This window comes from Falco biarmicus, chromosome 8, assembly GCF_023638135.1.
Source record: "Falco biarmicus isolate bFalBia1 chromosome 8, bFalBia1.pri, whole genome shotgun sequence".
In the NCBI taxonomy this organism is placed as follows: Eukaryota; Metazoa; Chordata; class Aves; order Falconiformes; family Falconidae; genus Falco; species Falco biarmicus.
Window position 1 is genome coordinate 46,583,485 of NC_079295.1, and position 27,062 is coordinate 46,610,546.

The following is a 27,062-nucleotide window of genomic DNA, read 5'->3' on the forward strand; positions in this document are numbered from 1 at the left end:
GAACACAACTGCCACCTTGAGTGGGTTGTAGTTCAAGCACAGAGGTGCTTGTTCCTGCCAGCACATTTAGAAAAGGAAGATGGTTTGCCAACCCGCTCCTAGGGTAGACAGATGAGAAAGACTTCCCAAAGGGCTGACCCACAATGACAGCCTTTGCCATTCATAAAATACTTGCCAGCCACAAGAACTAGAATGATCAGAAAGGCTTTTATCTACAACGAAGAGCATCTTACAAGGCAAGGCCAAGCCAGCTGCTACCTTTAGTCCCAGCCAGCCCTACAAGACAGGCCCACAGGCAACCCCAGCACCACAAAGACAATCTCAGTCCAGAAGCCAGCTACCACCCACTCCAAACAGCCTCAGCTGAGCAGCTGATCGCCTGGAGGGCAGCGCTCCTGCAGCCCTCACACCCCTGTGAGGCACCAGGCCTCCTGGGTGCTCCTCTCAGTGACTGAGAAACAAAGTCTCCAGCTCCGATTTAACTGTGCTCCTACTTGTTTGGCCCACATCAGCCTTTCCCATGGTGAGATCACAGTCCAGCTCCTGCCTCTGCAGTGCAGCAATCTGCACTTTCACTGCAGAGACCTGAAAACAGCCCACCTCCTCAGTCATGCGGGACCTTGCAGAAGTGCCTGGGATCGCCACACCTCTGGCTAGCAGCAAGGGATGCCCTCCAGGTCCCCCTTGCCCCCACCTTCTGGGCACAACTGACCCACGAGGAATAGGGTACACAGGCCCCCAAAGCCTCCTTGGGATCTAGCTTTGATCACTTACCACTTTGGGGCATTCATCCGACATCTCCTGTGCCCACATCCTCCCCTGTTCCCCGTACTGACAGGGCTGTGCTGACAGCCAGGGACTTCTGATGCTTCACTGCAGTAGAACAGCATCATCTCTGCCAAAAGAAAAGCTCTTTGTGATTAAATGAGACCAACACAGGTCTCTCCAACTCCCCAGGTCCCAGAGCAGTCTCCTGCCCTGCAAACTCCAACCTAACAAATGCTGTTTGGGAACTGGCTCACTGCTGAGGAACAGCCCAAAATCCAAGCAGCTTCCCAAAATGCCCTGCCTGACAGGGAGCAGCATGCACCATGTCCCATCTGCTGGTACGTCTCTTGTGCCTTGTGCAAAGCTGCCTGCCCACCATGCCCCCTGCCCCACAGACCAATGGGGGATATGCAGAGGGACCACAAATCATCCCCACACCATGACAGGAGCAGGTACACACTTTACCTCTCCTCTTCCTCCAGAAGCCACACTCAGGGCAGGAGGGGGCACTTGTGCAGGGGCCAAAAGCAGCAGCACATCTCAGCCCTCACACAGGGATCCCCCCTCACCTATAAGGACCCTCACGCCCACAGATGGCCCCTTTCAGCCACCCTCTGTGGGGTCTTTGCACACCAGTGCAGGGGACAGGCAGAGCTGTAGAGTGCTGCAGAGCTCAGCCCCAGCAACCAGCTCTCCCACTCCAGTGCAATGCTGCCCGTGGTAGCTCCATTCCCATCCCAGGAACCAGACCAATGGCTCTTTTTGGAGAAGACACTGACACTCCTGGTACAAGCACTCCTGGTCTCATCTACCCTCCCCTCTGCCACATACCCCTGCAACCCAAAAACACCCACAGACTCCAATAGAGGACCAAGCAATCACACAGAGGAATGAAACTCCCCATCTCCTGAGTCAAGCTGGGAAGAGTAACACACCAGTAACCTCCTTGCAGCACCTCTGAAACCCTGACACTACAGCCCCCACACTGTACTACCACGTTTGAAGCATGCTGCAGAGACCAGGCACTCCACAGCACCTGGACACAAGTCCTGGAGAAAAAGGTGAGGGGACCAAAAAGCCTCAGCCAGGGAGTGTGCCTCACACCACAGACCAGGATGCAAAAGCCCTTGTGGCTGCTCTCCCTCCCAGCAGCCCTGGCAAAGAGCCTGTGCCAAAGCAGAGGGACATCTGCCCCTGAGAACAGAGAACCTGCTCCAGGTCCAAGGGGAGATACTTCCATTAGTGCTGTTCCCAGAGACAGAAGGAAAAGGACCAGCATGGCCTGATGTACGCGCTCCGGAAGGGCAGAGGGAACTCAAAGTAGGGCATCAATTGGTGTGAGAAAAGGAGCCAGCCAGCAAGGCCTCAGAGGTGAGATGCTGCAATGTTACCAGTTCGGGTTTTTTACAAAGAAGAAAAGGCAATACAATAAAACTTCCTTCTAACAACATATAAAAAGAAATACAAGGACTTGAAAGGGTCCAGGACAGACTTACAGACATCTGTGCTATTCGTTAGTCTGTGCTCTTTCCCTTCAGAAGATTGCTCGCAAAAGAGAAGGAAAACCACCCCTCACCTCCAGCTCTTCCACCAGTTCCAGAGGCACAGCAGCACTCAGCCAGCTCGGCTCCTCCTCCACAGCCCTGGCACAATCATAGCAACAAACTCAGCTTGAGGATGTGGCTGCTGCTTCCAGCCCTCGGCTGCTGTCCTTCACCTCCCCTCAACCACAGCACTGCCGGACCCTTCCTGCTGGATAAAACATGTGCTCACTTTCTACTCTTTTTTGGTAAAATGGATGTAGCATTAAAAAAGAGCTGAAATGAAAAACCTCTCTTTCCCCACCCCCTCCACATCTACAAGCACCTTAGCCAATCTAGTTTGGTGCTGACAACCTCTGGTCTCTTTTAATTATCCTCGTGGTTCTCTTTAAATATGCAAGTTCCCTTGCTTGGGAAGTGGTTAGTTCAAGATTTGTGGTGTGTCTTTCTGTAGAAAGACCTGTAAGTAACCTTACAGATGTATTTACAATTTTTTTTAGGTTGCTGTCCGGGTTAAGCTCCATGTAGCTATCAGGACCAGGCACTAAAATTAAGGAAGGAGTGTGTTTCTGAACACTCACAAAGAGAAAAAAAGGGAGTAATTTGAGTATTTCTTGAATTTCAAGTGACTTCTGGTGCCCCCTGAAGCATTCTGTGTGGCTTTCAGTAGTAACCAGAGCCCTTCAGCTTTCAGTGCCCACCACCCTCTCCCCCCACAAGAGGCTTCTGTGTGCATTATGGTTTTCAGAACTTGTGTATGAATTTCTCTGAATTTTTCTTAATTTTTATGCCCCATGGAAAATGCCGTACTCATGCATGGGGAGGCTTTGTAGGTACCGAGACCAATGTCTGGAGTGTTTCAGCTCCCCTGACCATACCACAACAGCATCACAGAGAGATGCTTACAGGCACAGCACAAATCAGCCTAGTCAAAACATACAGCTCTTCCCACTGTAGCCCCTGTTCTGTGATTTGCATATTCTCACTCCTCCACCATATAATGTGTGCCCACCTGCAAAAGGTGTCTTAAGGCTCCGTTGCTTGCTAACAACCACAACCCCTAAAAGACAGATGAACCAGAAAACAGTAAGGAGGTTTTACATGCATAGAAAGAATTAGCCCCAGCACACAGTGCTAGAAGCAGCAGCTCAGCCTCCCCGCTAAAGCAAGGCTCGGCAAAGGCAGCGTGCCTAGTACACCATCTCTCTTCCAAACGCTAGCCCGACTCTTCAGCCAAGACTGGAAAGGACAGGATGGTCCATATCTTCAGTACCCTAGCACTTGACTCAATAACTGAAACTTTCTAGTTAATCTAGTGGAAAGAGTTTTGAAACAACTTGAAGGAAGCAACATGAATATGCAGCAAATATAGTCGAAACCTGCTGTCTATTGAAATGGCTCATTAATACTGCACAGACAAAGCAAATGACAGATGCTTACTGCAGAGTTACCAGTGAACATATCTGTGCTCGGATTATCGAAGCAGTGCAGAATATTTCACCCCATATGGTTTGCCTGAAGAGGCTGTTTCAGATAATGGTTCTCATGTTGTTTCCATGGAATTTCAATATTCCCCAGAAGACACTCACTGGAGCACTCCAGAGCAACCTTGTGTCATTTGGTGCTGCGTGAACTAGCAGAAACGGGTACTTACAATTAAAAGTGGATTACAGAAAAATAATAATGAAGTTCAAATTTGAAAAAAAAGGAGCATGAAATGTTTTCATTGGAATCAGGTCAGTAAACCTAACTTTCAACATAATTTTTTTAATGGGAAGTGTCACTCAGAAAATAATTTTATGTACATGGATAAAATTAATCAAAATCTCTGGAAGAAAAGTAGTGCAAGATTAAGTATCCACAAAATATGCCTAGGCACCAGAGATCTATTGGCAGGAAGGATGGAATGAAAGAACTGGGACTCATGCTCCATCTGCTAATAATGAAAATGAAGAGATACAATGGTGTGAGCACAAGAGAAAGGTTCACTAAGGAAAAGCCCTTCAGATTGAAAGTGCTGTAACTGTAGTTATGAGAAAAGAAAGCCACTGGGCTTTAAGGTACAAAGAACACAAAAACCATCCTACTCAGACAAATGAAAGGGCCATGGACTCTACCTGCTCACATCTTGTGACCTGTAGTAGGTGCTACAGAAAACCCTTACAGCATAGGATAAATACATATTCTTTTGCTGGATAATTTTCTGGATTGTCAGTTAATGTCAGTCTGTGGTCACCAAAATTTACAGTTCAGAGCAAGCACAAGAGGATACAACACTACGGCCGGGCTTTCTTAGCCCACGTAGAAGTAGCTGCATGCATGTATCTCTACATACACATATTCTGCATGTTTACCTGCCCATATACTCCATCCAGGGACAGCACAGTGGTGTGAGGAGGCTGGCATGAACAAAAGATACCCGCTTTGATAAAGGAATGAGGATCTTCGATATATGGTGATGAAGCACAAGGTATCTGAGAGTCTGGGGAGCATGAATGGCTTTTGAAAGAGAGGGCAGATTTGCCACCTGAACCTCATACCATAAACTGTAAGCCCTCTTCTACTGCTTGCCTTCCAGCCCTGCTGATGATGTATCAGGATGCCTGTCCAGATGGAGGCAGCACAGGTAGCCCTGCATCGACTGAGCTCTTCCCCAGATACTGCTGCTGAAGCAGACAGCATTCTGGTATCCTCATCCCCTCCTGTGGCCTAGTATCTACAAATAATGAGGTTACTGATAACAGTATGATGTTGTCATCCTTTATAAAGACTTTAAGTAGAGTGAGTCTGAATGCACACATTATGCTCGTGGTTTCATATATTTGCTGCCAGACCTGCACAGGAGGCACTCTGTAGTGCTGGGCTCCATTCCACATTCTTAATGGGCAACACACCTGAGTGAGCACCTATCTTTCCACCTCTATCCTGCAGACTTTCCCTGGCCTCACCTGTGCCTGTCCAGCTATTTTTGCCTCCCTTCCCACCTTACAGCTGTTTACCTTCTAAGTCCTCCCACCCGCCTTGCTTCTGAGGTCTGATGGCACGTACCAGCTCCTCTGCTGTGCACTGCAGTAAAATCTTGCTCATGCCTGAAGCTGGGAGTGGTGCCTGTTGTTGGACAAGGTCTCAGTGGAATACACAGCTGAACACTGGCAAGTCTCCGCTGAACAGACACAGACTGACATGGTGAGAGACTCTGGCAGGACACGTCAGATTTCAAAGGAAAAGAAAAAATGCACATCTTTCAGCGGGGTTATTCCTTTCCTAAATTTCAAGCCCTTAATTCTAATACTAAGACTCTAGCTTGTCAAAAATGGACTATATGGCATTGCTATTGGGGGTTTTATTTATATATATCTATTCAACATTAAACATATATTATAAAGGTATATGTACATATTTAAAACATTGGGAAAACGGTACCTTTTTCCTAATCCTTTTACCGTTTTACCTGACACTTTCAAAAATGTGAAAAATATCAGACTGAGTCAGACACTCAACATGAAATCTTAAAACAATTGACTCGTGTGGTTAAATTTTGGTACTGATATCAGCAAAGAAAAACAAAGGCAGAAATGTCAAACATTAGTACTACATGTAACTAGTTGTAAATCAATAGCCAGGAAAACTCCTGACCTACATGAACAGAAGCACGAAACAAAGAAACCTCAGAATAAAATCCATGGCTGACAGAGCTTAACGCAAGAAAGTTGTGTTTGCAAAAGAAATCCTAGCAACAGTACGGGGTCACTGCTCAGTGCAGACAGAAGAATTGTGAAGGATTATGCAGAAAATGCAGAAGTGTTCAAACAGACTTTTATTCGGTATTTGGAAAGAAGGATGATTTGCTTTCATTGCTTGAGGATGATAAAATACTTTCCAGTCTATTAGTAACTGAGAGAGATGTTAGAATCTATCAGCAATGAACATTTTTAAATCAGCAGGCTCAGAAGCTCCAGCATAGTTGGCAGAGAAGCTCTCGGGTCCACTAACATTGAATGTTAATAGCAGCAGATCTGTAAATGCCCAACTTATAAAAATCTATTAAATGAGAAGGGAAGCAAAGGGAATCAATGAACCATCAGAGGAAAGAGCAACTCCGGGTCAAAGCAAGGGAGGGTTTTTTTCCATCCTGTCTATAATTAGGATGGTCAAGGGTAACAGGGAGTCCAGTTCTCCTAACAAACTGCAGCCACCACCTTTCCCAGGCTCATTTAACCTGACAGCTCTGAGGTACAAAGTTGTCACTCGGCAGTCCCTCAGACCAAAATTTTGGTAAGAAAACTTTGACTTCTGGGTTAGCTTGAAACCTTCTGCTGGAGTTAAGGAAGTCAAGCAAAAAAGGATAGAGATGGGCTCGAGTTCTGCTCCCTGTTACTGCCCACATGCAAGGTCAGATCATTTTCTAACAAGGATGTAGTTTTTTGTGAAGCTTTTCCTTAGGTATGTACTTTTCCCAGTGACTGTGCATGAGAAGTGGCTGGCTTGTGGCCATGAATGTCCCAAACAGGCATGCAGAAGCTCATGGAGTAGTGCTGTGATGTGGCTCTGAGCCAGGAGCCCTACCTCTCCCAAGCCACAGAGCCATCCACGCCTTTGCTGGCTTCAAGTGCCAGCGAGAGACCTACTTTAAATAAGTTTGACTCCCTCTTCTTTGTAACAAGTTGCAGTTAGAAGTGAAGTGTATTAAATCACTGTATACTTTGCACCACTGTGTAAGCTATTTCAAACAACTGAATGGGGCTAGAAAGCATTCTCAGGTACCAGAAGCCATTACTGCTTCAGGATAATACTGTGCACAAAACTTTGTCTTTGGAACTTACTGATGTTTTCAATCCCCAAAAAGGTGTTGCATTAAACAAACTAGTTCATAGTGGAAGTTGTAATACACTCTGTTTGATCTCCCATTTAATGTAATGAGGCTTCACTGAAAAAAGAAGAGCAAAAAAAAAGATTTATCAAAATCCTATGTGAATTTATTTATGGATCACAAAAAATGTTTCTAGAATATCCAAGACATGGTCGAGGGATAAAGTTAGATGAAGTTAGGATTTATCTCGATTACCTAACCTGGCATTAAAATCCTTTCCACTGATCAGCAAACAGAGGGATAAAAAGATTTCAGAGACATTATGTAGGTCTGGAATAATTCCCAGTACGAGTTCCTATAAGAAGGGGAATTGTGGGAGGAATACAAATATTAATCAGAAGAAAAGGTTCTAAATTGGGAAACTGCTCTGGCAATGAGACAAAAGTCTAAGTCATTAGTGTAGCAACCTCTAATCCCTATCAGAGCAGCCAGTCTCATGACAGAGATGGACATGAAATGGCTTTCTCCATAAATATTTCAGTTTTGATTAATTCTAACATTCTATGTCTGGATGTAACAAATATGTTGTGAAACATATCATGAAAAGACAGAGGCATTTGGCTGAACAATCCGAAACCGTGCAGAAAACTCATTTTCTAGGAAATGGAGAAACAAAATTTAAAGCTGTTTTCTTCTTAACTCAATGCAGAAAATTCCCTAGTGTCCAAATCTTTAAAATAACTTCTCCAAAAAAAAGCAGGCTACCTAATTAAGTCCAGAACCATGCTACCATTTTGACCCTGATTTCCATTGGCAACTCTCTGACAGGCACCAAAATACCTTATTAAATTTTTCCAGGGACAGCAGTTCTGATTTATAAAAAATAAGTAAATATTTTCTAGGTCAGAGAAAGTAAGAAATGCTGGGAACAGTCCTGTGGTCACAGAATTCAAACGGAGCATCAGGCAGTAAGCTCAAAGTCCTGCTATGGTGACAAGTACTCATGTAAAGCAGATCATCCCTACCCAGAGACTGAAGAACATACATATGCATACCAAAGCTCTGAGATTACGCACAGCACTCTCTTTTTTTGTGTGTAACTACAAATCTTTTCCTTTCAGAGGCTGTGCCAGTATAAGAAGCTCCTGCGACAGCCCCACAGTTGTGACAGGACAGCTGTGTTGGGGCCACATACAAAAGTGGATCAAGGTGGATCCCAGGTAAGAATAGCACTGATTAGGAAAATTATTTTTTAGGCAGTCCCATTCTCTGTCCCAGGTTCCTGGGCAGCCTCATCATGATCAAAAGGAAGTGGGGACAGAAGGGGGTGCAGACTGCTTAAGTGTCATACTGGCACTGGAAGAAATGCACTTGTAATCGTGGTCTTTGGTTGAGATGCTTAATAAAGCAGGAATTTCATGTAGGAACAGGAGGCTGCAGTGTTTTTCTACCAGGCTCACAGACATGTGGCTCAGGCCCTTGGGTTGTTCTAGGAGAGGATGATACTTCCTCAATCAGCAGGAGCAACTCCCACCAGAACTTGCACATTCTTACAGTAAGTTTGACTTTGAGGTAATGAATAGTTCCCGACTTCAGAAAGAAAAAAAAAAAAAATCCCCAAAGCACTAATGGATTTTACCATGTTGCAGCTCAGCATGCTTTACAATAAAGGATATAATAGTTGGCATCAAATTTACCCTCATTTAAAGGTTTCCACTTCTGATGTTATTATGGGCTTCTTATGTAATACTGAAGTGTATTTTAAAGACGGCTGCATTAGATTTCAATTTTGCTTTTAAGTAGTGCTACCAATCTAATTAAATCATCATTCCCTGAGTTTGCACCCTGCGGATGAGCAATACTGCTTTCCAGAGTACTCCGAGTCCTTCTGAGGTCTGTGGAGCCAAATTCATGGCTGCCTAAGCAGACAGAAAATACCTGCAAACATTTAAGTGCCAGGCGGAAATACCCTGGGGACAGCTAGTAGAGTAACGCAAAACAGAAACAAGGTCAAAATGAATGATGAAAATATATCCAAACAAAATGGAAAATGAAAACAGGATTGAAAAAGGGAAGTTTGGGACCACTATACCCAACTTTATACTAAACTTGCCTACCGTGGTAGCCACATTCATAATTTGGTTCTCTCCCACATCAAAGACCTGGAGATGTTCTCCAGCCTTACTGTCCACAGCCCTGCGTACCTGGTTAGCTACTCCTCAGAGACAATCCATCCAAACTGACTACGGGTCACTGTTGATTGCACTCAGGATCTCATCTGCAGCTTCAGCAATGACTGAAATATTGCTGGTCAGTGAAACCCAGGGAGTTTGGTCAGAGAGAGGTAAGTTGGGTGAATGTGGTTGTTAGCAATTTAAGTCTTTGAAAACCACTACAGCATTGCTCTAGTAAAGACTAGATTTAGCAAGTGAATTCTAGTACCTACATTTCAAGCCCCAGGCAGAAGTGTAACCAGCTGCAAGCCCTGAGAACATCTGTACTGCTAGTGGGTTCTAGGATTTTCTTCATTCAGGCAGCTCTGAGGTGCTGAAAATCATGACCTACAAACACTGCTTCTTGCTTCCATTTTCTGGAAAACACCTATGCTAACGGCTATTGTTTTATGGCTATAATCAGTCTCCCTCACTTTCTAAAATTTCTGCTCAGGATTTCTCTCCCTGCCTTTCCCTCTTCCTTCCCCCAAAGTCTACACTGCAGCGTACCACACTTTCTGCTCCCGAGATCTCACCTGTGGTTCTCTCTTTGTGGTGTCCCACTGACTAAGAGAAGCTATCAGTGTGGTGCATGCCAGTTTCTCACCATGGTCTCTGTTCTGGCCTAGAAAGTGCCTTTATTGTCCTACTTAGCTGCCTCTGAGTCCTTCCCATGTACCTCTGCCTGGCTTTTGACAGCTGAATGAGCCTTCGTAATTCTGTTTGGCAGGACACTAACTTCCCATCAGCCTTCCAGAAATTCTTAATTCATTTATACTTTTGACCTACTTAACAGCCTCTGGCAATAAGTTCTACAATTTAGTAATAAGTTATATGAGAATGTGTGACTTCCTGGTTTAGACCTGATGCCTCATAATTTCATGGGGTATCCTTAACTTCTCCTGTTCTTAAAATGAATAGCCACACACTCTTCACTGTTTCCTAGCTAGCTAGGAGATCTCAATATCTCTGTCCCATGCCTGAATATTTTCTCTGTCCTGATATGAAAACCATTCTATCCTCATCCACTTTCTGTGGGTGGAATCCAGATTAAAATGCTTTGATTCAGTGTTTGAGTTTAGATATCTACCTCATAGATTGACACCTACAGGTAGAAATCTAAATTTAGGTGTTTAAATCTCTGAGCTCTGTAACTCCCACCCATCCTTTTTAGTTCTATTATATTCTTTATGAAGACAGGATGAACAGAACTGCACATATTAATCAATACGTGGGTTTGCCAAACATTTATACAGTGACATAATCACGTAATTATGTTTTTCTTTTCCTTTTTTCCTTTTCTAAAAATTTCTCATTTAGTTTGAATTTTTTATTGCTGTGGCCACTGCATTAATGCTTCAGAGAGTTATCCTACAGCAACTCTATTTCTAAGTGATAATAATGTAAAGTTCAATCTGTAATTGAATACGTATAATATATAATTGAACATGTATATTCCCAAACGAACTACTTTGCAATTACTAGCATTGACTTCCAAGTGCTATTTCTGACAGAGTCACTCACTGCCATGAGAACCATCCGCCTCTCTTCTCAGGGTCAGATTTCACTATTTGAGCTAATTGTGTGTCATCCACAAACCTTGTCACAGCAATATTCACCCCTCTTTTCAAATCACTTCTAAGATACTGAAAACCACAGGTCCTAAATCAAATAGTTGCAAGACTAAGCTGCAGAGTTCCTTTCACTGGAAAAACTGATCTTTTCTCCCACTTTTCATCCCATTTTGTTTCCATCTTATTTACTTACGAGAGGACATCTTATTATCTCAGCTCAACTACTTTAAGAGTTTTTGCAGAAAGACTTACTGACATTTGTTTGGAAGTCCGTACACACTTTATCAACTAGATCAGCCTTACCTACAAGCTTGTTGACATCTTCAAAGAGTTCAAACAGATTTATGAGACACGGTTTCCTTCTGCAAGAACTGTAATGACTTTTTCCAAATAAATCACATTTATGAAATTGTCTACTAGTTCTCTTCTTTATTATTGTAGTTTTTACCCACTTATTCAGTTTGGAAGTGAGATTTACTGATCGGTGGTTTTCCACATTTGTCCTGGAGTCCTTTTGCTCAAGGCTGAAGACACATTTGCCACTTTCCATCCTTCTTGCAGTGTGGTCAACTTAAATGACACTTTTCATGCTACATTTAGCTTTCTCTTAATCTAGTGTTTGAGGTCTTTCAGAACTCTTGATTGAGTATCATCTTATCTTGGTGCTTTCTTACTGTTCTTTTTATTGATTTGTTCCAAAATGTCCTCTGCTGAAACTTCATTTAGGGACAATTCCTCATACTCTCCACTGCTTCACCACTAATGTACCCCTTTCCAGCCTTCCTCTGTAATTTGTTCCCTATTATTACAGTTTCCTACCCTTCTGCCAAGTTTCTGAGGCATTTATTATGTCAATAACTTCCTTTAAAATCAGACAGTCTAGTTCACCTCTTTTAGGCTTCAGAGTTGCAGCATTTGTATAGATATATTTCTACATTTTTTATTGATCTAGTTGCCCATTTTTCATGTGGCCTGCTTAGCTGGGACTTTTAATTGCTGAGACCATTCTTTGCTATTTCCTTCCTCAACGTTATTCATTTCATTCCTTCAATTTTTCTAAGTTACAAGAATTTTCTTATTTCTCTTGAAAAGGAGTTGTGATCTTGAACCATGTGCTGTTGCTTATTTGGTGAGTTTCCACAACTGTCAACTATAAAAATACCTCATTGCTTTTGAATGTTAAAACCTAGTTTGCAATCTAGTTTCACATTGATTTATATAGCTTATCTCTCTTGTAAAAACTGCCTCACCAACGACTAAGAATGTGCTTGTCTGATACTGTGACAATTTATAACACTGTGATTCCACTTTCAAAATTTCTTTCCTACTCATTCCTCTGTGGCCGGTACCCACATGATTCACAACACCAGCTCCCTCTAGCACAAAGTGTGGACACAGAAGTCCAGCAAAGGCCTCAACAGCACTGCAAAAAATGAGAATTCCTCCCATGTTTTAATAATACATTTCATTAACACCTCCCAGTATGAGAAGTTTGTGATTGCTCACTCATGTTTAATATTTTATTTTCTCTAATTCCCACATCTTTTCCTGGCATGCCTCAGGCAGTTATACCTTTTTTTTATATTTTGCTATTTGTTTCCTCTTTCATAAATGTGGCACACAGCACTTGTTTCTTTTTATTTCACACTGTTGATTTCTGGATCACTTTCTCCAGTCTCTCAAGATCATGAGAAGTCTGATCCTGACCTTCAAAGTGCATCTTGGTTTATCCACAAATTTTATGAGGGAGTTCTTTGTTAAATCATATAGGTCGTTAATTAAAAAACTGAACAGAACTGGGCCCAGAACATATGCCAGCAGGACTCTGGTCAAAATAACCTCCCAGTCTGACAGTGCACCATTGCCACCCCCATTACAGTAATATCACATCCCTTCCAAATGATGAATCTCAAGCTATGAACTGCACAGGGCCTGCCAGGACAACGAATTTGGCTGTGGTCTCCCTCACTCTCTTATGCATCCAGACCAGAGTCAACAGGGAGGGCTGCCCGCTGGATGGGCTATTTTGAGCACACTGCAGGCCAGCTTTGCTGGGAGTCCACTTAGTGCCTCTGATCACGGCAGTATGTGAATCTGCCTGCACATACGCAATAAATCTCATTGCCCCAGAAAGCACTGGCTTTTCTACACTTGCACAATACAGTTATGCATTAGAGGAAGGGCTGCACCATATGGTCTCTCCCTTATACAGAAACAAGGTAAGTGTCTCACCCAGCCAGAAATACTGGGCACACTGATATAGACCATATTTCTTTAGTCTGCTTCTGAAAGAATCATGTGGAACAGTTTCAAAAGCTTTCCTAAAGCAAAATATGTCCCATCTGCTGCCTCCTCTTCATCTACTAGACATTCTTTTCTCAAAGAAGGAAATTAGACTTAAGGTTGCATGATTAATTCTTAGTAAATCTATGTCTTTTTTTTTCTTTTTATCTTCTATTTGCTTTAAATTGATCATGTAATATTTTTTTAGACTTGTTTCAGGGAACAGCAGTCTCTAATTCCCTGATTTCTCTTTTTCGAAAAAGTAAACTGTGTTTGCCTTTCTATAGTGCTCAGTGATCTTACCTGCCTTCCAAGAGCTTCCAGGGTAGTCACTAATGCTTCAGTAATTGCTTCAGCTACTGTCTTCATTGCCCACACGGCTCTCAGAGCACATACCCAGAGCAGTTTGAGGCCAGAGCTTCTAATCTGGAGAAACAAAGAGAGAACAAATCTAAGGCATAAAAACAGTGTAAAAGGACATGAGGGACTAGGCCAGGCTGCAACCGCTTGCTCTCCTCTCGCCTTCCAGGAGGCTCAGTCCCCTCTCACAATGGATAGTTTAGCACAGCATAGTATTAACATAGCAGGAAGCTGCCTTCCAGCTGAGGAAAGGCAAGCTGACAACTCCAGGAAGGCTATATCTGAAAATACATTTTCAGTTGAGAACTTCTTGTCTACTGGGCTGATAGGAATTTAAATACCAGGAGCATACCAGCAGCCACACATGTGATGACAGATTTGCTGACTTATAGGCAAAATATGAAGGAGTCTTTTATGAGACACCTAGGTGGATGCTAGAAAGTGCTAGGGAGGAGCATGAGGTCCTACTGCACGTCACAAATTTTAAAGGGAAATGCAATTGAAAGATCCTGGAAGGCAAAGTCAGACTGCTGGCTAGAAGATGTAGCCCCAGGGTACTGTTGACAGTTCCTCTGAAATCCTTCCAGTTATACACACAACTCCAATTAGGCAGAGGGGAAGAAGATGCTATCCGGAGGTGATGGTCTCCATCAAAAGTCAAAAGTGAAATCAGACTTTTCACAAGGAAAATATATATGATGTATTTAATTAAGTGGGAGCTAGGGGAAATCTGTCATGAGCTAAGGCAAACAGATTGCTAAGCGTTGGTAAAACAAAAATATTCTGCATATCCAGCTAGTTCAGAGAAAAAGCTTAGTACAGGGATAGAAACAGTTTGTAGGTGAAATTTTATTATATCAAAATGACATTGGACTAAGAAGCCAAGCAAAGGTGCCCCCAGATTAAGAACTATAGTTGCAAGTATATAAAAACAATATTATTTTTTTAATTAAAAAAAAAAGCTAGATGAAGTAAAACACAGGTAATAAATTCAGGTCTTGACACAGCAGAAAATAGTAAATCCCAGTGACAAAATCAACGGTATACAACAGTATGTGGCCGTGAATTATGGAAAATAGAGTATAAAAGTAAAAGAATTTTTTTTCTATCAAAGAAAATGTTTTAAGGAATCTAGTCAGACTAAAATTCTTACTGGAAAAGACTATACACTGAAACTGTCTGACAGTAAGAATGTTAATATATGAGTAGAGTTATCCCATCAGTCACCAGAGAAAGAAGACTGAGTGCTTAGTGTTGAGAGGTGAAATACTAAACACGGGGACCTCTATTATTCATAAATAAATCGATATAATGGAACAAAGGGAAAAAAAAGGTTAGAAAACCAATTTATAGAAACAGAGTATGGCTGCTTTTCAGAACTGTTAGATCCTGAACATCCAAGAAGAGAGGCTGCTCTCTACTTAATATTATGCAAGGTACACGAGAAGTAAGTTCAAGAAGAGGCAGTCAATGAACCAACAGAGAATATGGGCTGCTCTGACAGAACAGAAAACTCTATCTCGGAGTGCAATGGTTATGACTTAGGAGGTCTTAATGGGCTAGGAGCTCACCACAAATGCTCAAGGTAAAAGCGTGATAAAACGAGAGAAGTGATTAGAAATAAGGAATCCGTTCAACCTCTGGGTACAGCATCATTGAAACCACTAGTATATCTAATTCTGATGTTCACATTTAAAGCTGTTGAAAGATTAGATTGGGGGCAGAAAAGAGCCATAAAAAGTATATGAGGAGAGAAGAACATGTAACTGGGAAACTTAAACAGCTCAATTGTGGGGCGATTCGATAAATACTTTCACAAGGGGAAAATATCAACCAACGTTTTTTAATCTAGCAGAGACAGAAGAAAGACTAAGGGCTGAAAAATGAAAGTGATTCAAACCAGAAATGAAACCCACATTTTTTAACAGCAGTGATGATTAAATTTGGGAACAAACTACCACCTGAAGTGATGGATTTTGCAACTCCTGACATCTGGAACATATGTTCCTGTGAAAAGTTCAAGTTTTGATAAACAAGATTTTTTTTTCCCCTGAAAAACAATTTTGACAGAAAATTCTTAGCCATTATTTCAGTTTCTTCTCTACTTTAAAAGGATATAAGATGAGCCAGAGAAACAGCTTTGTACATTGAAAGTTGGTCAAAATGATAATTAAAAGTGGAATAATGGAATTCCGAGATAAGGAGTATGATATGGTAGGAGCTAATTATCACAGTGTCTGTAATGAAAATTTTGCATCACTAATATTTCAGAATTATTTGAACATATCTTTATAATAATGATCAAAAGGGAACTGCTTGACATAATCTACTTGAACATTCAAAAGCCTTCTGAGAGCCTTTTTCAGGCAGGGCCTATTCCAGAAGAATCCTGCAAGGCCAGATACAGTGGATGCTACAGAAAGACAAAGCACAGACCAACATGCAAACACTGCTCTAACAGCCAGAACACTCCTAGTATCACAAACAGGTATTTCACTACAAGCTTTGGCTTCTCTGTGGAGGTGCTAAGTGGCATTATTCCAAGTATAATTTTTGTAATTGCAATCAAGGCACCAAGAACTCTTGCATAAGTGCTTTTAATACACTACAGGAATGAAATATGACACAGAAGACGTTGACAACTTGTACAGCATCATTAAACATACCACAACCATTAACAGACGCGCCAAGGAAGGCTAGTACATCCCCAGGTAACTCAAGCGGAGGAGTTGGGCTCCACATTTAATTATTTTTTTTTTTAGTAAAATACTTTAGAAAACTCCAGATTATCCTGAGTCAATAGAACATGAAACGTCATTGAAAAAAACATCCTCTTGGGATTTTTCATTGGACTGAGAATTGTGGCACTTCTCAGTAAATGTCAGGCTTATCAGTGTTGTGAGTAAGCATCAGTTAGCTCTCAAACAAGCTGACTCTGTTCATTTTTCTCAGAACTGTATGTAATATTCTCCTGGCAAGGAACAGCTCTTTTAGTAGACTGCAGCACAAATTTGTAAAAGAAGCTTGCCTCAGCTCTGATGCAAAAACCAAAAGAGATCCAGAACAGATTAGATGGCTGTAGAAAGATATGCTTTTTGATTACAAACCCTGGATCATTTGGAGTTAAAGGGATACAAGAAATACAAATTTCTCCTTTTCAGATCATAACAGATGCACTAATTGTAAGAAAAATTTCTTCTTAACACTTGTTTACCTACTTCAAATTACATCAGTAGCTTCAAGTATATTTTTGACCTGTGAATGGTTAATAACATTAATATTTGCAATACATTTTCATCCCTTTATAAAGGTCCTTTCTTTATTTCCAACATGTAGCTTTTCTCTTTATATTGCTAGATGAGACCTAACAGCATCGTGGTAAGATCTTCATTAGCATTCAAATAAAAATTCATTGTTTGCTTGTATAGTGGGGAGATGAGTTCAGCGTTCACTGTTACCATCAGAAGTGTTTACATTCATATCTATGTTTCATTTTCTTTTGACAGAACATAACGAAGCACAAGAAAAGCTGCACTGGGTCAGATCGAAGGTTCCTCTACTGCAGCATCTGGTTTTCAATACAGAGGAGGAAGGAGTTTAAGAACATACCAGGCATGCAACAGCGCTTTCTTGGAATATCACTCTGTTTTCCAATAATATGTGTCTTGGGACTTTTTGAGTCACAATCCTTGGGTTTACTGTTTAACAGGTTATGCTTTAACTTCTCTCCATTAACTCTGCCTGTTACCCCTAGAGCATAAGTAAACTTTGAGCATCCATAATATCCTATGGCAAGTGATTTTACAGCTCAATTACAAGTTTTGTAAAGAGCCATCAAGCAGATGAAACTGATTTCTAGTTGTTGCTTTGGAAGAGACACTAAAGGGGCTTCCTAGTTCAGAGAGAAGGTGACAAGGGAGATACAAGTGAGACTTGTAAAAACTTAGTCACAGCAACAATTGGTGGACAATGCAGGCAGATGGACCATTGGTCTGACCCATTGGAGCATTTCTTATGTTGTTATGACTAGGTCACCTTAAGTTGCATCTTCAGGACCCTTTCAAGGGCTCTAAAATATTTGTGAAATGTGGTTTCTCACTAGAAAAACTTTTCCTAATATGTTAGGGTTTATCCATTTCATCAATTTCTACTCACATCTCAGTACAGACTCCAGTGTGACAGTCTGCAGTTCTCCACTCCGCTCCTGGGGACCTTCTCAGAGATTGTTGTCACATTTACCATCTTCCATCCCTCCTGCAGGGAGAGTGATTTAAGTGACAGGTTACACACTGTAGTAGCTCTATAATTGCATATTTGTTTTCCTCCAGAGCTCTTGAGTGATTACCATATGGTCTTGGCAATCTCTGACTCTTCATCTTATCAATTAGTCCTAAAATGCATTTTATTGTCATTTATTTTGAGACAGTTCCTTACACTTGTCCCCATAAGTTTGGCTCTCATGGGAGAACAACCTACCTCAACCATAATAAGCACCAACACAAATCTTCAGTTTACTTTTCAAAGCAGTTTTCCTTTCTTAGTGATCCTTTTACAGACTTGTCATTTGTTGACCAAACTTCTGGAAAAGTACCTGACCCCGGCAGTTCTGAAAATATTTTTACTAGTATTTTTATTATTCCTTTAGTGAGTCAGCACCTTAAAATTTTCCCTTGCCTGCCCTACAGATGTAGCTTCACAGTTAATGCTTTTTTCCTTTTTTTTTTTTTTAATAGTTTCTTTATTTGCTGAGAAATCCCTGATTTTAAATAGTCTCTACTCTGCTGTTAGAATATTGCCTTTTTGGTTCCTTGCAGAATTATTTCACTGAGTGATATATTGCTCTGAGCTTCAGATAGGGTGTTTCTATCTAGTTTCTCATCTTCTGCATCCTTATAGCAGCTACTTTTAATTTCCTTTTAAGAAGCTCCCACACTATTGAATAGGTCCCATTTTTAAGTTAGGTATTACTGTGAGGTACTTGTGGGGGGAAATCAAATACTCCTAAGATACTCTGTCGTGAATCCCTCTGAAAATAAAGGCAGGTATCCACCAAGGTGTTTTCAAAGAAGGAAGGCTTTGGAGGAAAGAGGACATCTAACACCTCCAGCTGGAAGGGGAAGGATGGGGAAGATTCGGCCATGGCACTGCAGGGAGCAGGGACCTGGATGCTGGGTGAGGCAGGCAGAGGAACCTCTAGCACCAAGTTTCAACAGGGTCTGCGAGAAGGTTGTATCAGGGCCAGGTAAAAGACAGGTAGGGAATGTGGGGAAGCAACTCCCAAAGGAGTATGCACATTCAAAAGCAGGAATGCACCTGTGTCAGCAGAATGATGTGAACTCCCTCGTTCGGAGTACAGGCTCTCTGCATTCACACAGGCGGTATGTATGGAGCAGAGCTGTCATACATGGCCTTTCTTCAGCATGCTGGATCTCTCTTCTGCTAGGCAGGCTCTGGGGAGGCTACAGGGAGCCTGGGGTGAAAGCCTGTGTGCGCTTCCCTATACCACAGCTCCCACCTCTGCTGTAGTGCTCAGTACCCTTGTGGCTTACAGGAATTAATGATTCATGGATGATGGAAAAGCTGTGTTGCTTTTCTGGGTGGCTGGCATCCAGCTCACCTGGAAGAAACAATCTCACACCAAAAAAGGAGGAGCCAGCTCCCATGAGATGCAGCGTCGGCCATGCACCTCTCTCTGCAAGCTCTCTGGGTGCTGTCACTGGCTGGTGTCACACTTGGACATAACAGCAGTTTGTCAGCTTCAGGGTATTTAGGGTACCTCTTCGGATACTGGCCTGTCCAGGCTGCTTTTTGCTCACAGATGTAGGTGTCCCAGCACAGCAGCTCCCCTGTCCCTCTGGACAGGCTCCCTCCTCATGCAAACAAGGTTTACAAAATGCAATATAAATGGAATATAAAGCAGGCAGCTGGCAGAACCCAGGCAGGCCTGCAGATCCACGACGACTCCCAGAAACAAATCTACCAGATGTTTCAGCCTCACAAGGGAGCCACATGCCTGTCCTACTGCAGGAATTGTGTTTTGCCTCCTGTTGTGTTGGCTTCCTGCAAGAACACTGGAAAATGGTGGTGGTTCGAGTTACTTTCCCTTCCTAAAATTGGTGCTACCATAGGTTTGTGTAGCTAGTGAATATCAACAAGAAATAAACCAGAGCGTGGAGAAATGCTGTTCTCCACTCATCCTCCAGTTTGGCTTATTTACACTGCTGTGCTGCAATCTGAAAAATTCCATCTATAATGAATACTAAATAGTGGGAGTCTTTTTCTCAGCAACGTGTTACTAAACCTGATTGCTGTGAAGTATAATATGCTGGGAGAGAGCGGGGGCTTGGCTGTGTTTCTCTATTTCACACAGTCGCTGAAACTGTCAAGCTTAGGTGCCTGTGTGATCTCCAAACAGCATGTCTCCATACACCCTTTCCTAGCTACCCATTTATTTTTAAAATGTTCCATTGTTACTGCAGCTCAGTTCTTTCAGCCAATTTTAATGTCATTATTATTTCTGTCTCTTCAAAATTTATCTACTTATGCAATTTTAATCTTTTTTTTTTCCAAACCAATTCATAGCAATACATTAACAGCTGCCTTGTAGTGGAAGTCAGCTAAAGTTAATACTCAAAAGTCCTCACTATTAGGAAATGACTCACCTCTGTATTATAAAATCTGTACTGTATTGCCTTGCACCCCTGTCCTCAGTACACCCACGTGCGTCTCTGCTTCATCACCAAGCACATTTCTGACCCTGCAGTAGAGGACCTGTCTGTAGAGGGTACATGTAAACCCAAAGATACCAGAAAGCAAAAACATTTTTCCGTACACAAATGATTTCTAGAGTACTTCTACAGCTCCTTAAGCATAAAAGACCAGGAAGAAGAAGGGATCTATATTGCAGAAGATGGTGAAAAAACAGACAAAAGAAGGGTCATAACAGGGCGCCTGCTCACACTTCAAAATTCCTGCAGCCAACATCGAATACATCTGCCTTTATTTTGGGAGTCTGATGACACTTCTGATTTCCCTCTTCTGCCAGCAGTTCCCGCTTCCAAACAGTTCAAGGCATGACCATGATGATAATTCTATATAACAAAATGCACAGCAGAAATGGTGCTGACCCAAAGGCTTGTTAATGCACAGCACAGATTAAGAGTTTGTTGGGTGGCATCTTTCTGCCCGTTACAATTCTGAATTCAGGCAAAACCAAAGTTTCTGAAAACCAGCCAGTCACTCATACCAATGCAGTGCATATTTTCTTCCTTGGTTCATATACTGGAGTGTTCATATGAATATATATACACTTCCTATACACACGGTATCAAACACTCCAGCAGAAGTATAATACCTTCTTTTGGTAAGATCAAACTTACAGTCACGTGGGTGTACTGAACAGGAGATACTAAAACTTATCACACATGCACTTCTTGTTGAGCTGTGCAAAGGTCATTCAGTTCTATGAATAAGCCCGTGTCAACAGTGAGCATATATTAGAGTTCAGAAAACACTTTGCTGAGGGGATCCAGGCTTTCTGGGTTAAAAGGTTATGAAATTTAGTCTAATCTCTATTTCTATTTTCTTAGATGTTCACTACCAATCTATTATAGGCAAAGAAGTCAGTGCAGGCCAAAATTATGGTTTTCCACTTTTTATTTTACATGACCCTGACCATATTTCTACAAGACTGTTCAGACTCGTAGTTCAAACTTTTCAGAAATCTTCCAAGCTATCCTGAAATCTCTTTTTTAATTTAAGCTGTTTACACCATAATTTCTCAGACTGAAATAACTTATTTTTGTTAAAACATTCCTTCCATCGCTCTCTTAAGAACCTTTTGTGTCTCTGTGCTTTATCACAGGAATTTCACATTTGGCCCAGAGTTTCTTTTGGTGAGGGTTTGTATCTTTTGCCTTCACAACTGTCCACGAAGTTCTCACACGTTCAAACAACCAGGACCACTAGCAGTCATCGACAAGTCAAATAGACTAACTAAGATACCAAAAGATGTAACTCCCAGGAAAAGAAAAACACCAGAATAATCTGAATGATTTCTAAGCACATAGAAACTAATAAGGAGATGAGTACTTGTCAACATGAATTCCTCATGAAGAAAACAAGCTGACTCAACCTAATTTCACTCTCCGATGGATGAGACTTTGTGGATAAGGAAGAAGCAGCAGATACCACATACCTCAATGTCACTGAGGCTCCTGACATTGTCCCACAAGAGATTCATGAGTGCAAGAATGCCCTGGCTGAAGTCATGACACAAATCTGGTTGGAATCTGCACTCTGAGAGTAGTTTCCAATGGTTCACTGAAATGTAAAGGACAAATTGAATGGTTACTCAGCTGTTCATAAGTTCCATTCAATATTTTATTGATAGCCTGGAAGAGGGAATGGACTGTGTGTTTATTAAATCTGCCAAGATTAAATCTGTGAAGAGTGGCTACAAATACATGGGGGATAGCAGTATTAAAAACTTTTGACAACTTGGACAAGTTGTCTACAAATATTGAAGTCAATTGTAAAAATGTAATGTTTTAACTTAGGCAGCAGTAAAGTGCACAAATACAGAACAGACATCAGCTGGGTAGAAAGCAGTCTGGAAAAAAAAATATCTGAAGGTTCTGATAGATCACAAGCTGAACAAAGGTTATTGTCCTAAGCAAGAGAAAACACTACACAGATATATTAACAGAAGAATTACTTGCAAGACATCTTGCAGGTCCTTTCACAGTACTCAGTATTAGTAATGCCTCAGTGCAGAGGCACATCCAGTCTTGGGTACCGCTCCTCAAGAAAGGCTGACAGGCTAAGCAACAAGAATAACAATAATGGTTAGAGATCTGGAAAACATGACCTGAATCAAAAGACTGAGAACAGGAGGTGCTCAAAGAGAGAAGACCATGGAGAGATATGGTAACAGTCCTGACAGAATCAGGATCGGTGCAGTAATCGTCCTGTAGCAAATAAGAGTCTACCACAAAATGGAAAAGAAACAACAGTTCTGCACATGCCAAGAATGTCATAAGCAGATTCAATTCTATTGTGGAAGGAGATGGACAAAGTGATCAGATGATATTTCTTCCAGCTTCACTTTTCAGTGATTCTGTGCTCAGCTCATGCTGATTAGCGTTTGTCTGTACTCAATTTATCCTGATGTACCCCAGTGACTTCACACAGTAATTGCTCATGCACATTTACATCATTTCTGCATTAACATCATCATTAAGGTTAGTGTTTTACGTTCATCTTACCATCTTAAGACTATCTGTCTTACAAATACCTTATCAAAATGCTATTTGCCAAACCAGCTTGACTCACAACTCATTAATCAAAAGCCATTTTAATAATTAGTCCTCAAATAGTAATTCAATAAAATCTTTTTATCTTGATTTTCCTTTCTAACCAGTGCAATGGGCAAAAGGGTTTGCAATAATTTGGCACCACTACCCTCAGACTCAAAGAGCCTAGATTACAGCTGCTGGTGCCAGTCTCCCATTCCACTGCCACAATTTTAGAAACCACTATAATTTTAGAAAAAACTGCATACATCTTGAGCCTCTCAGTTCCAGATTCTTATAGAGGACACCAGATCACTGCTGCTGTCATCAGCATCCAGTCCAATCCCTGGCACAAAAGCAAGACCAGCACTACCCATGCCCATTTTAATATCTGAAGAGATGTACTCAAAATCTTCCCCAGATTACCCATTTCATTGATTATACATCCTATACTAATGACATATTTCTAATGTCTCTGGTTATGACGTATTTCTAATGTCACTGCACGTTTAGCCTGTTATCTCCAGCCATCTCCTCAGTGAACATGGAAAACAGTTTAAGATGCAGTGGCCAGGCAGGGCAGCTGCATAACATGATCACTTCTTAGTCACAACTACTTCTCAGGGTGCCAAGCAAAAGCAGTGGTGCCTTATCAAATAACCATAATCAATTACCAATATCAATCAGAGCCAGCTATAGCTCAGCTCCCCACAGGACCCATCAAATTAATGGCTGTACTGTAGCACTGCTGGAAGAAGGACAAAGATCCTTGTTAAGTTGTGCAGTTCCAAGATTTATGAAAATACAGCTCAATTTCAGTGGCATACAATCAGTTAAATCAACATTATATAAAACCAGAAATAATACAAGCCACAGACCTTGTTACCTCTGTATACCCTTACACCACTGTTAAATTGAGTAGATATGTCAGAGTGGAAACCCAAAGGTTCCAGATTTATCATCTTAATTCTTTACATTTCTTCTCAAGAGTTCACAGTGCTGTCATTTTCTCTTCCATTCTGATTACCTCCTTTGTAACGTATTGGCTTTCTTACTTTTACTGAATAATTCCTGGTCTATTATATCTATAATTATACTAATAATTAAGCATGCCTTTTCATCAGCTAGCAGCTAATTACTTCTGTTCCTACCCAGCTTGCTCAGAAAACAGTCAATTCATCTGTATCCATATCACTCTCACTGTTGCTAAGCAGTCAATGCTAGTCAGCAGTTGCACTGTAACCAGTGTTGTTTGGTTCACCCTGGCTTTAAACGCACTTTGCAGTAGCTGAGTGGTAATGCTTTTCAACCCCAGAGCAAATGTTTTTCACTGGTAAGCAAGCTTTAGTGGCACGCTGAAGCACAGCACCTGCTTGGCAAGGACTGCTTATCCCCACCGGTTTCAGAGCAGCTTTGGAGCTGTCTGTAACTGGAGAGACCCAAAAAGAATCAGCTACCATACCAGCCTCTATTAGCCACAGACTTAGTCCTTTTTTGGTGAGACCTTATCCAAGATTTTGTTATATGCAAACTGAAGTCATGAGGTAGTCTAAGCTGTTGATTCTCTAGCATTATCACAGTGAGGAACTACTTGCATTCATACACTGTCCTTCCAGACTTCTTGGTATACTGGATCAGTCCTGTGTCCACCAATGTGAGAACCGGACCCTGTCAACATGACACTGCTGTCTCACTCTGGTTCCCACCAGCACAGCGGAGATGGGCTCTGCCCAAAAACACTCAAGCTAGTTAGTATCAAACTTTAGTGATGTGGCAACAAATCAGCCCAGATTGCTCTTTTTTCCCAATTACCTGTCATTTTGTCTGTTGTAGCTTGGAGAGAGAAACTGATGTTCCAGGACAAAAGCTTCCACCACCTCCAGCTATGGCAAGCCACTTCCTTCCCTGTTTCTCAGTTAATGACATTAGTGAAATTAACATTAGTGAAATTTTAATGGCTGATATTTCCAGGCTTCCTAGAGACTGGGTTAGGCCAAAACCCTTAATCCTTTTATCTGATTCATGACTGTATACTCTGAAATGAAGAAATGTTGGCAAATGCAGTGGTTGTGCTTGATTCCAAAGAAAGGGAATTTAAAAATGAGGAAATTTGTTAAAAAAACGCTCAGAGTGCCAGCCAGAAGGTAAAATGTTTTCAGATGGCAGGTAGACTATTTTAGGATTCTATATTGGAGGCTCAAAGCAAATGCATATAACCTGTCAAAAAAGACTTGAGAGAAAAACAAAAAGCTAGCATCATAAAATAGCAGGATCAGGGAGGCTGTTGGAAGTTAAAAGGTAACCTGCAAAAAGCTGAAGTTGTGTCTGAAAAAGGAAAACTAAAAAGAACATAAATTCTGGCAGACTAAATGTAAAAGCACAATAACATAGACTGAAGAAAGAGTTTAGAAGCAGTTTGCTAAAGAAATAAAAAAAAATGTAATAAATCCTTCTTGAACACATCAAGAGCAAGAAGCTTGCAAGAGCCAGTGAGCTATACAGGTATGAAAGAAGCACTCAAAAAAGATAATGCCATTGCAAAAAATCCCAAGCTCTTTTTTTAAAAATCTCTGTTCACCTGGAGAATCTCAGAGTAACTCTGAAACCAGTATCTTGCTTATAAGGCATTCACAGAAGGCTTGTCTTGAATTTATAGTTGTTAAACATAGATTACAAACCGGACAAAATGAGTAACAACTTACCATTGGGCACTGATGATATTCATACAAGATTTTTACAGAATATTAAGTATGAATCATCTGAGCTAATACCCTTAGTATGTAACCTTTTGTTGAAAATTGCTGTGATTACCAAAGGACTGAAAGGTAACTAGTAAAAAATCAGTTTTTAAAAATAAATCCACTTGGTGATTCAAGAACCCACAAATCACTAAGTCCAGTGTCCATACTGGCCATATTGGCTGAAGCTCTAGTAAAGAACAGAATTAGTGAATGCATGAATAAAAATAACACATTAAAAAAAAGTAAACATGACTTATGTGAAAGAAATCTGAGCCTCCTAAATCTGCTGGAATTCTTTGAAGGAGTCAAAAGCATGTAAATAACAGAGATCTAGCTGAGAAATTTTTCCTGTACTTCCAACTCACCCCAAGCTTCCAGAAACTTCAGACGTTGAAGGTCCCATCAAAGGCTCTTAAATGAACTAAACAGACAGTGACTAGAGGTAGGGACCTCACAGAGTTACATAATAGTTTAATATTGGAAAAAGAAGATTAGACTAAAGGATGAGTTTTCACAGTAGAAGATGATCATCAGTGGAGTCCCACGGGGATTAAAGTCCATGGTGTTCAATGTGTTCAGAAATTATCTGGAAGTGGAACAGTGAAGGTTTCTGGTAAAAACTAGATTAATTAGGATAATATTTACTTCAAAAACTTAAAGATCTCATGGCACTGAGAAAGCCTTATGATAAAGCAGAAGATAAATTTCAGCCCTGACAACTATGATCTGGATATCCACGAAAAGCAATGCTAACTTCACACACAGAGTGATAGGCTCTGAACTAGTTTACACAATTTAGGAAACACATCTTGATGTTATAATAGCTAGTTCTATGAACATATCACCTCATTGCTCAAGAGTAGTCAAAAAAAGAAAATCAAAATTTCAGAATTCTTAGGAAAGAAAAGTATGACATCACCACTGTATAAATTCATGGAGCATCTGCTTCTGCAATACCAAGTACACTCACCTGAAAAAAAAAAAAAAAAAAAAAAAAGAAACTGTAACAGGAAAAAGAAAAGATACATGGCAGAATGACAAACATGGTAAGTACAAAACTGCTTCCATGTGAGAAACAAAGTTAGCATGCAGAAGTTGAATAGGAAGTGATCACTTGCCATTTGACTTTCCCAATTGTACTGTTCAGGCCAGATGCCAGAAAGGGGAGGTGGACATCATACAAGAGCTCTGTCGCACGCCTTTTTGTTCAGCTGCTGAAGCCTTCATATTCTGTCAGACAAGAACGTCAAGGGATGTGTGAGAATTGTGACAGCTGGGTTTCATACAGAATCCCAGCATATCTTCAGGAAAAAAATATAAGAGGAAAAAGGAGGAACAACAACGGCTGTACTTGCAGTATTTTTTGTGCCATTACTTCTAAATCATCAATCATTAGAGGTCTCCACTTCCCAGCCCATCTGCCCCCACCCCCTACAATTTCAGATTTAAAATAAATTAAAAACCACTTAGGCAGCATTT

The 27,062-nt window shown here is 41.2% G+C and overlaps 2 long non-coding RNA genes across 3 annotated transcripts in view; both read right to left on the bottom strand.

The window, feature by feature from the left end:
• LOC130153357 (uncharacterized) overlaps positions 1 to 24,795 on the bottom strand; it is a 37,613-nt gene extending 12,818 nt beyond the window's left edge. The window contains exons 1-6 of one of the 2 annotated variants that reach the window (XR_008823344.1): positions 24,655 to 24,795; positions 22,266 to 22,370; positions 21,747 to 21,871; positions 17,705 to 17,803; positions 13,493 to 13,615; positions 775 to 895 (exon numbers count right to left, since the gene is read on the bottom strand). This is a non-coding gene — a long non-coding RNA (uncharacterized LOC130153357). Of the gene's footprint in view, positions 1 to 774; positions 896 to 13,492; positions 13,616 to 17,704; positions 17,804 to 20,211; positions 20,314 to 21,746; positions 21,872 to 22,265; positions 22,371 to 24,654 lie in introns of those variants that run through there. The other variant, XR_008823343.1, reaches the window with a different exon arrangement.
• LOC130153358 (uncharacterized) lies at positions 903 to 13,485 on the bottom strand. Its single transcript, XR_008823345.1, has 3 exons — positions 5,358 to 13,485; positions 2,345 to 2,517; positions 903 to 2,147 (listed from the first exon to the last, which is right to left on the bottom strand). It is a non-coding gene; the product is annotated as an uncharacterized LOC130153358 (long non-coding RNA).
• Positions 24,796 to 27,062: the final 2,267 nt, after the last annotated feature.